We start from the raw sequence: 12,010 nt of genomic DNA, 5'->3' as shown, positions 1-12,010 counted from the left end.
GTGCGCATTGGACACATTCATATAACTCATATTTATCTTCCAAAGGCGAAGAAGATATCCTTCAGTTTACTCACTGCCAGGCTCTTCTTACGGTAACACGTATTTTACTGGAGTGGTCTACTTATCAGCAGGAAACACAAGGTGGAATAGGACCAGGGTATGTCTGCCAGGGGCAAAGGTTGATGACGTTGTAGAGCGGATATCATCTTTTAAGGGCACAAAGGGTGATATAGTTGTACACGTTGGCACTAATGATATTAAGAGTAGGAGACCGGCGGAATTACTTAGCAAGTACAGGTCACTGTTGAAAAAAAGCCGTGAATTAGGGTTGAACTTGAAAGTGTCTGCAATTCTGCCCAGACACGATAGGAGGGAGTATATGATGAGAGCCTTGTCGATCAATTCGGCCCTGAAGGGATTGTGCAAGGCTCAAGGGGTAGAATTTTTTTCAGCCTGGACTGTACTTGTTAACAGGAGAGATTGCTTCTACAGGGATGGGATACACTTAAATAGAAAGGGTGCAAGAATTTTTGCTGATGCTGTCGAGGCAGTGTTAGGTGGGTCGGAAAACTGCTAGTTGGGGGGGATACAAGGACTAATAGATTAACAGTAGCCACTGGCAGAGGTGGAAGTGATTCTTGCACTGCTTCTATTCAAATGAGCAGAAGTCTGAAAAACAAGATGCAGGATTTTTCAGAGACTGCTGGTAGTCATTGCGTTAAAAGTAAACACATGGGTTGTGTTAGGGTAGCTAAGAATAGAAACAGGTGCATGTATACCTGCGTGTACACCAATGCTAGGAGTTTGGTAAATAAATTTGATGAATTTGAGGTATTGCTCAAAACATCAAAGGCAGATATTGTTGGGATATCAGAGACGTGGTGTCACACAGATATAAGTAATGCGGAACTGGAATTTGGTGAATACAATGTATATAGAAAGGATAGACAGGACAGGAGGGGAGGAGGGGTTATGCTATTAATTAAGAAACACATAAAGTCAAAGGAAGTGAAGCCAGTTGACATCGATGGACAGGGCAGTGTCGAGTCAGTTTGGTGTGACATAAGCATAGGGAAATCAAAATTGAGAGTAGGAGTGTGCTATAGGCCTAATGACTCTGATGAGTATAATAATATATTGTACAGGGAAATAGAGTGGGCCAGTAAATCAGAGAGTCTTATAATGGGGGATTTTAATTTCCCAGATATTGACTGGAATTTGTGGGTTGGTGACTCGCACACTAGCAAGGCTTTTGTGGATTTATTGGATGATTGTTTTCTACATCAGCATGTTCGTGAGGCAACAAGAGGGAGCAATACTCTTGATCTGATTATCAGTAGTGATTCTTCATGCATTAAGAACCTGCAGATAAACGAACCACTAGGTGGCAGTGATCACAGTGTGTTGAAGTGGGATTTACTCAAGGAGGTAACTACCATCAGAGGTAAAGGGAAGGGTTTTTGTTTTCGTAAAGGCGACTATGATGGTCTGAGACAGTATTTAAATTCTATACAGTGGGACCAACTGATGATGTTACCAACAGCAAACTCAAAATGGGAAGCATTCAAGGAACTAATCTTGGTGGCTACCAGGCTTTACATACCAACTAAGAAATATTGTTCAAGGTTTAGGCCTAAATGGTTGTCAGATGGACTAATGAGACATGTGGCAGAGAAGAAAAATGCATGGGATACATACAAATTAATGGGTGACATGGAAGCCTATGATAGATATAAGTTGGTCTGTAACCAAGTCACAAAGGAGATTAGGCAGGCAAAGGCAGACTACGAAAAATCCTTGGCAAAGGATGCAAAGAAAAACAGAAAGGAGTTCTTTACATACTTGAACTCGAGAAGGAAAGGGATGAATCAGATTGGTCCACTGGATATTGATGGTTCAACAGTTGAGGATCCTGCTCAGGTGGCTAACAATCTAAACGAGTATTTTGCATCTACATTCACGCATGAGGAGTTATTCAGGAAGGAGAATGATGTAGGTAAAGTAAACATTGGCAGTGAGCTGGATGATTTTGTAATAACTGAGAGGAAAGTGGAGGAAAGATTGTTGAGGATAAACATAAAAAAGGCACCTGGGGTGGATGGGATCTATCCAGTTATATTAAAGGAGGCAGCAAAGGAAGTATGCAAACCCCTAGCCATAATTATGAGAGCTTCTTTGGACTCAGGGGAGGTACCCATAGACTGGAGATGTGCAAATGTAACCCCAATTCACAAAGGAGGATCAAAGGCTGACACAAGTAATTATAGACCTGTTAGTTTAACTTCTGTTCCAGGTAAATTAATGGAGGCACTGGTTAAAGAAGCACTGCAGGATCATCTAGACAAGAATTCAGTTATAGCTCAGACGCAGCATGGTTTTGTTAAGGGCAGGTCTTGCCTGACCAATTTGATTGGATACTATGATGTAGTCACAAAAGAACTGGATGCAGGGAATAACTTTGATATTATATATTTGGATCTTAGAAAGGCTTTTGATACTGTTTCACATGGAAGACTGCTGCACAAATTGGAGCAGTGTGGCATTGGAGGCAAATTGCTGCAATGGATAAGGGGATGGTTGAGTGGCAGAAGACAGAGAGTGGTAATCAATGGACACTGCTCAACGTGGACTAATGTTATTAGTGGAGTTCCTCAAGGTTCAGTGTTGGGTCCATTGTTGTTTTCGGTGTTTATGAATGATATTGATGATAGGATATCAAGTTTAATGTCTAAGTTTGCAGATGATACAAAGGTTGGCAGGGTCGTTAAGGACACTACTGACGCTATGCTGCTGCAACAGGATCTGGAAAGGTTGAACAGATGGGCTGAGAGGTGGCAAATGAAGTTTAACATTGACAAATGTAAAGTACTACATATGGGTAACAGTAACCCCAGAGCAATGTATCAACTCTGCGGTACTACACTGACAGTGGTGGAGAATGAAAAGGACCTGGGGGTAATTGTGCAGGCAGATATGAAGTTCTCTGAGCAGTGCAGACGAGCTGCAAGAGTAGCTCATGGTGTCTTGTCAATGATATACAGGAATTTTTCTAGCAGTGATAAGGAGGTGATTATTCCCTTGTATAAGGCAATGGTTAGGCCACATCTTGAGTACTGTATACAGGTCTGGAGGCCTCATTTCAAGAAGGATGTAGAGCTGCTGGAACGGGTACAGAGAAGGGCAACAAGATTAGTAAATGGAACAAAGGGTTGCTCTTACGAAGAAAGGCTTAAGTTTTGCAAATTACAGAGTCTGGAGACTAGGCACCGGCGAGGTGATCTGATAGAGGTGTATAAGGCTTTGAATGGTTTGAGCATGCTCAATGCCAATGGGATTCTTCATCTTTCTCAGAATAATCACCTCAGAGGGCATAAATTCAAATTGAGGAAGGACGGATATCGGATAGATGTGCGGAAATTTGCCTTTGGCCAGCGGGTGGTTGGTTGGTGGAACCGACTTCCATCACTTGTTGTTGAAGTTGATAGCCTAAACAAATTTAAAGCTCAACTGGACAGGTATTTCGAACGAACGGAGGGGTGAAATGGGAGAGGGTTTTTTTTTTTTTTTTTTTTTTGGCTGATGCTGAATAAGCTTGCTTTCTTGCATCATATGCCTCTACTAATGCTAATGCTAATGCTAATGCTATAACATATAATAAGTAGCTCAAGAGATAAAAAAAAACTTTTTTATCTCTTGAGCTACGTTTATATCTAGATACGGTAAGAGATACATGTCAGCTCAAGTAGCACAACTTGTATACGTATATTTAGTATGAACCTGTTTACATTTATATACAACTGATACAAATCTCTGGCTAAAACAGAAAATTCACATTCTAATTTGGCAAGCGTCATCAGACGAGGAAAGTTTCATTCTCTGCGTTTACATTGCTCATGGCGAAATCCCATAAAAGAAAACGTAGTATTTAATTATATACACACTTTTATTATATATAAATATTTTAAAGTAATAAAAATAAGGAAGTTTATTCACAATCCAGTAAACATATGTTCATTTAGATAGCATTAGGACGCAAATATGATGAAAAGAAAATCTAATTTTATGAAAATATTTATATTCAAAACATAAACAGAATACCAAGAGTTCAAATAAAATAGAACATGAATAATGAATTTTTTAGACTATAAACTTTTTAATTAATGTATTTTAAAACGTTAATAACTATGGATTTAATAGTTGTAGATGGCCTCTTCCGAATTGCAATGTAATAAAGTCGCGAGCCAATTACGTGATTAAATATATCTGTTGCGATCCAAGCGTTTTTATGTGGGGGCTACAAATATAAATTAGAGGAGCATTATGGGGGATATCTGGCAGTATGTGTGTGTTGTTATGAAGGCGATTATTAATAAAGAATCACGAAAATTAATTAACCAGCGTGGGACAGAGACATGTTTGCAAAGAAAGGTAACGAAAGGACACAGGAAAGGTAAGCTTCTATTTGTGCAATTATTAATTAGTGAACGCCATTCACAATTTTTTCTCATTTCGCCTTTAGCTTATATGCCTCAAATCATGACTAGTATTCGTCGCTGCAGCAATAATAATAATTTACGATTAACTATTTTGTTCCTAGACCAAGTAATATTTTTAATTCTCTTTCTACAATCTAATCATTTTGCTGCCATCGTTGAGAAAGTAATTTTTACGTAATATAAGTTTCAACTTATATTACGTAAGACTGTCCTTCAACTACTATACGTAATATAGTAGTTGAAGGACAGCCTTCTACGTGCAGGTAACTCGATATACGAGAATGACAGGTAGAAATTCTTATTTTTCTATTTCTACTTTACAGATGTTTGTTTATTTTAGTTTGTTATTATTCGGCCTATATGTGAAGCAGCGGCAACTGCCGTTCAATAAATTATTTTAGTTCACACAAAGAAATGTTCTACTTTTCCTTTTTTATAAGGTAATTTGTGAAGGTTTTAAAACTTCAGCAATATAAGGTATCCGCACAGATGCATCCAAGGGGAGAGGAGCTAAAGGGACGGAAGTCCTCCACCCAAGAAGATCGTTTCATTTTATATAATGTACTGTCAAGTGTTATCGCTTGTAAAAGCTATCAGTGTAGATCCAATCACGTTTTCACACAGATAATATATATTAATATATATTGTTATTTATATTATTTTATATATAATATTTATAATTTATATATAATATACAAAATATACACTGTGCTGCCATTTTATTAGGTACACCCCTGCTGTGCACACAAATGGCTTGTCCCACAACGTTGCAAGCCACATGATCACAGTTGGATATAAATGCGGCAGAACAACCTTTCTAGTATCAGTTAAGCGTACAAACCGTAGCAAGAATGGGGAAAAGGAGTGATCTAACGGACTTCGAACGTGGCATGGTAGTAGGTGCAAGCCGTGCTGGGCAAAGCATCTCTGAAACGGCAATTCTCCTGAACTTTTCACGTACTACAGTTTCAAGAGTGTATCGAGAATGGTGCAACGAGCAGAAAACATCCTCTCAACGGCACTCCTGTGGAAGAAAATCACTTGTTGATGAGAGAGGTCTTTACACTTTACACCAGGATTGCAAGTAAAAATGTGTCTCTATTTCTGATGTAAAATACATACCAATAAAGGCAGACAAGGCGTAAGTAGAAAATAAAATTTAGTAAAAATTTTGGTTAAAAATTAATGGAAACTGAAATAAGGTAAGTAGAAAAAAAGGAAGGATGATTTATGTAGTTGACAGTTGACACAACAGACCATTAGTTCGTATACCACGTGTATTAATAATATATCAATGCATATTATATATTAATACGTATACTATTTAGTGATTAACTAACATTTTATTAATTATATAAAATTATTTTTGGAACGCACGAACACCTCCTCTCCAGGCATTTCTGAGTGCGCAACTGGACTTACATTCCTTCAAAATTTTTTTTTTTTTCGTTAGTCTGTTCGTTCTTAACGGAAAGGTACTTTGATAAATAACTATGCTAATGGAATTAATAAATATGATTAACAAAGGTGTGAAATAATTTCAAAACATTAAGATACTATAAACTGAAATGAAGTGCAACTATTCATTATGGTCACCCGGAAAGTTACTTCATCTACCCGTGGACATGTGGACAGGTAAGGGCGGCACCTAGAACGTTTGTTCAACTCCATCTCCTGTCTCTGTGAAGAACAGTATCACTACAAATGGACCAGATATGTGTGTATTCTGTGTGTGTTACTTCATCTACCCATGTGTATTTTGTCTGTAAATTGCGTGCGTTCTCTGGTCGATTTGTCTGTTTTGCTGGAGTGAAAAAGGCCCATAAAAGTTCCTCGCGTCATCGACGGGATTCGAATCTGGGCCTTTTCCACCGGTGTGGGGAGGACGGTGATTATACCAATGTACTACACGCGCAGACTGAAATGAAGTGAAGTGAAAACCTCTTCTTATAGTGCCACTGTGAAACACCAGAGAGGGGGATATTTTTTTGTTTGGTTTGTTTTAGATTATGCGCCGAGGCACCTAAGGCCTGTCAGGCGCCCATGTACTACGTCAGTAGATTGTGTGCATTCTACGGTCCATTTACTTGTTTGCTGGATGAAAAACTTGAGTTTCCGGGAGGATGCAATTCTTGCCTGAGACTGACTAACTAAGCCACTGTGTAATAAAGGCCCATGAATTCTACCCATTCGCATAGGCTCACCCAGGATTCAAACCCAGACTTTTTCCATAGAGTGTTAAAGGGTTTAAACCCATTGTGCAGGGTTGCTTTGTGGGGACTCCTCAAAACGTTTTAAACTGGTTATAATAAAAGGTGGAGGGGATTATATACCGGTGCCCAAGGATCCTTTATGCATCGTTCTGTTTTATTTTTGATTACATTTCTGATGTTTATAAAAAATCTATGACAAGTCAAAAAAGACAATATCCGTGAAAGGTCAACCTCTTAAAAAAAAGCTTCCTGGTCTTTGTGAATAAGAGAAGAGAATACAGACATGTCAACACTGAGAAAGAAGTACAGTTGCTGCTGTTCATTACTTTGTTTTTGTTCTAAAGTGGGAGGCTTTGTAAAAGGCCGAAAATGCGGTTTCCCAGAACACAACTTAAGGTTTATATAAAAAACTGGAACTTAATGTATTGGTGGTGGCAAAAGAGAAAAATAAAACCAAGGAGAACCTGTGCTCATACTGGTTTTGGAAGTAACGAAGCATTGTTATTGTGACTGTAATGACTCACCGTTAGGGTCCATCAACATTGCATATTTCGATTTCTTCCTGTTTAGAAACTGCACCCCAATCCCGTAACGTGAAAACACCATTTCTCGTAACTGAATCCAGCTGTATCAAAAAAGAAAATTACTTGGAAACACCATTAGTTCTTTTTCAGTTCTGAACTCGTTAGCGAGTAACTTTTTTGGTATATATATATGACAGCGTAAAGGAATAAATAACAAAATATCTGAAGACATTACCCAGAATAAGAGGAGACGCAGTGAATGATAAAACAGATGTACGTGTTCATTATGAACGAGTAAACAAGACTGACTCGATGACATTACTGGCCTTCAATAAGGTCGCATTGAACAGAGCTGACCTGTTTGGAACATCAAGTGCAAATTACTGATCCTCTGTAATTTTTCTTTATGAATTCCGAGAATTTCTTCACAGTTCTGATGAAGTAGGAGCATTAAGAGAAATAAACAGAAAGAAAGCCTGCTCAGGAATATGATTATTCGCAAAGACACTATCGGTCATGCAGATGACCGGATGTATGTGCCACAGCTCAATTAGCAGTTCTAGTAACACGTTAATGTAGTGCTGAAAAACAGCAGCAACTTTTATTTCGAATACAAACCACAGAGAGGGAGAGAACTACAATTTTCAGTACGCGTTAGAATAAAAATAAGTTGTTTTAATAACCACTTATTTTTAAAACACTGCACTCCACAAAAATTTTTATAAGCAAAAATTATGGAGTTTATTGAAACAAGATGGAAAGAAAAAAAAACTTTACAAAAAACATTCCAATAGTCCAATTTTGTTGGTTTATTGGAATGTTTTATGTAAAGTTTTCTTTCCATCTTATTTCAATGAACTCGATCATTTTTTCCTATAAAAATTTACATGGAATGCATTGTTTTTAATCGGTTATTCGAGTTATTTATTTCCCATATACCGTATCTTTCTCCCAAGAAACTAAAAAGAAGTTACACTAGTAAACAAATTAAGTATTAAAACAAATTAAATATTAAGATGCATTAAAAGTTTTGGGATTTCTGAACTATGACTTACAAAGAGTAAGGTTACCATTTATACTCCTCTAAAATCCGGGGAAAATAATTAAATGATAATTACTTGTAATTAATATATAATTACTTAAAACAAGGGAAATTAATTAATTTTATTTAATTAACAGTTAAACAAACGAAATTACGTTTATAATATAATATTAAATGTTTTAATTAATTAATTACATTAGATTTTAAAAAATCAGACATAAAATAAACAGAACGTAAAAATAAAATAAAATAATTAATAAATTATTTAGAGGACAGGAGCAGCCAGTAGGATTTAAATTGCTTATTAATGTAATGCTTGTAGGATAATAAACTTTGCTTTCACAACGAGTTGCACTGGTATTGTACCATTGAAACAAATGGAGTCATAAAAAGATTAATCTGCTGCCATTTGATTACTTTTGGTGATAAAAGGCTAATCTGCTCAGTGCTTTCAAAACAAATATGTTTTGAAAGCAGCGCAATACTACGGCAACTCCTTGTAAAGACGAAGTTTGACCTACAGTTGGTTGCTATAGGGTCTTGAAATTTAGGGTCTTTAAAAGCAGATTCTAAACCATAATCTGCCACCGCACTCGGGGATGGATTACAATTTAGGTAGGCGCCTCCGTAGCCAGGTGGGAAGGAGCAGCAGTGCGTAGCACACTCTTCTTGATTAAACCGGGGTTCGAGCCCGTCACCACCAAATATGGAGGATGCGGAAAAGTCAGGGAATTACCACCGCATATCCTGGAGCAATATGGGCTTAGTTGCTAATGCTCCTAAAAAAAAAAAAAAAAAAAATAACAAAACAACTTAGGTAATACTGGTCAGTACCTAGAACCCGATGTCTTTATAGTACTCTCATGTTATACAATATAATTTTTAATAATTGTTTGTTCCAGTTTACGTTAAATGATGACAAAGTTTATTATCAAAATATATACTGTATTACAGAGTGGGTCACAACAAACTTATTTCAATATTTCACGAGAAATGAAAAATCTGATTTATATGTGCATATCGTTGATTGACTAACGGAAACAAGATTAAAATTTGTTTATTACTTGGTCCAGGATAGAGAGGATTCGCGAATGCAATTAATTGAAGCTGTTAAGTACGCCCTAACTCCTTACCTATGTAATCGTACTATGGTAGGATATTTTACTTTGTGGCACATCATACTCGGGAATCGCCTTAGTACAAACGGCCCAAAGGCGCGAGGTCAATACCGGTTGTTATTCCTGCTAAACCATAGCTCTGGGTTCGCCCATTTCGGATGCTTCAGGTAGTTTGATCGTGGCACAATAAAATCCAATTTCAAGCTAATGTGAGGTAAGGAATGAATGAAACGGAGTCATCTTAACTAAGAAAATAAAAAAGAGAAATTAATTAAAATAATAATAGTCTTGCATCACATACGATTTACAGTTGACACACATATATTTAATGGTCTAAAGCAAACAAAGGATACTGGTATATAGATGTCGTTAACATTCACGCTGCTATACACAACACACACACACCAAATGACCACTTATACTGTATTGTATTCAGCTTGAGCAGATTCAGTCGCGTAGGGTACGTTTGGTTGTTACGGGAAGGCAGAATTAGTAGTTATTTAATACAACGTAGAAGAGTCTGCTTACCAGTAGAATTCAGGAGACGGGCACTGTCGGGCAGCTAACAAATCTTAATTTTACGGTAGTGGGCGGCACCTTCCTACTCTCCTGTCATCTCTCCAATTTCCCTCTGCTCTTTCTTTCTGTAGTTTCCCCACCTCTTTTCTACTCGTTTTTCTTAAAAAAAAAAAAACCGCCCGAGTTTTGTCTCTCTCTCTCTCTCTCACTCTCTCTCTCCCTCTCTTTCCTCACACCCTCACAAAGCTCTGGTCGAGGGGACGTTCCGAGCAACCATTTCTGGAACTTCACTATTGCTGATTCAAGTCCCCACTGTGGTGTAACGTTTAAAATGTCAGCATTGAGACAACAAATGGCATGAATGTTCAAAGGTTATCGTTATACGGGCAAGACTCGGGTTACGTTGTATTTCAGCTATTTAAGATTTCAGTAAGTTTTACCAGTCTGTGGTTTCAAATGGTCCAATACCATAGCTTGCTCACATGTGGCAATGGAACGTTTTAAAGATCTGTTCTAGGGAACGAAACCGAAACAGCACCGAAGTGCAGATGGTAAGATTACAGATATTCCATTCGAGCAGAATAAAATAATAAAATAAAATAATAATAAATAAGCAAGTATTAATCTAGATGATCGTAGTGTGTCTGTGTTTATTAATTAAAGAGAATAATTAAAGTAAAGGCTAATAAAATCTACCATATTCAATAACAATTTTTAGAGGGCCTTTTCTTCTTTGCAGTTGTAACAATTGTAACAAATATTTTCCATTTTTCATGATGGTGGTCTCAGTATACATAAAAGCATTCTTTTATGCACGTGTTAACTTTTTTGTCGTTTGCACAAAATTAATTTTACAAATTCTCAGCAGTGATTGTTTTAAAATGTCTAAAGCTCTATGTTTACCAGTACATCACCTTTTCTTTCAAATATCTCAACAAAAGAAAAAAAAAAAAAAAAAAAAATCAAATCGGCAGGGTCCATTTTTCCTGTTGTGCCCAATTTAGCAGTCGAGTTGAATTATCCTTTTCGACTAGATGTAACGACTTTTGAGTATATAACATAATGACAATTCATAAGGCATTAGGTCATCATCATCATCATCAGCCATTTTCAATCCACTGCAGGATGAAGGCCTCTCCAGCAACTTTCCAGTTCCTTCTGTTTTGAGCACTGGCCATCCATTTACTACTCAAAAACTCATGAATTTCATCTATCCATCTCCGCCTTTGTCTTCCAGGTTTTCTTCTAGCTCCTCTTGGATACCATTCTGTTATTTTCTTAGTCCATCTGTCATCATGTCTTCGAGCTATGTGTCCTGCCCAAGACCATTTTAGTTCTTTAGTTTTGATAAGAATGTCCTTTACTTGAGTTTGCTGCCTAATCCATGTGTTTCTCTTCTTATCTAACAGTCTGATTCCCAATATAATTCGTTCCATTCTTCGCTGTGTAGTTCTTAGCTTCTCTTCCATTCTTTTGGTGAGTGCCCAAGTTTCACTTCCATAAGTCATGGTGGGGAGTATACATTGATTCATTATTTTACGTTTCAGACAAACTGGGATATTGCTCTTCAGTATGTGACTATATTTCCTGAATGCTATCCATCCAAAATTTATTCTTCTCTTGACTTCCAGCCATTTATCATTATTACAGCTAATAACTTGTCCCAGATAAGTATATGACTCCACCTTTTCAATTACTGCTCCTTCAATCATTATTTCCCTTTCCGTGGCATACTTGTTCATCATTACTTTTGTTTTAGCCATATTCATCTTTAGTCCAAAATCCTTACTAACTGTGCATAACTGATTAAGATTTTCCTCTAATTCTTTGGGATCGTGGCTTATGACCACAATGTCATCTGCAAATCGTAAATGGTTTAGGTACTCTCCGTTCACATTGACTCCTTTCTGCGACCAGTCTAATCTTCTGAAAGCTTCCTCAAGGGCAGCAGTAAACAGCTTCGGAGATATTGTGTCTCCTTGTCGAACTCCTTTCTCGATTTTAAATTTGCTACTGTCTTTGTCTAGTCTAATAAAGGATGTAGCACTCTCATATATTTTCTTCAAAATCATAATATATGGAGTATCTATGCCTTGTC

The sequence above is a fragment of the Mastigoproctus giganteus genome, chromosome 8, assembly GCF_048544385.1.
Source record: "Mastigoproctus giganteus isolate SK-2022 chromosome 8, ASM4854438v1, whole genome shotgun sequence".
NCBI lineage: Eukaryota > Metazoa > Arthropoda > Arachnida > Uropygi > Thelyphonidae > Mastigoproctus > Mastigoproctus giganteus.
The sequence above is the reverse complement of the archived record's forward strand: the minus strand, read 5'-3'. Positions refer to the sequence as shown.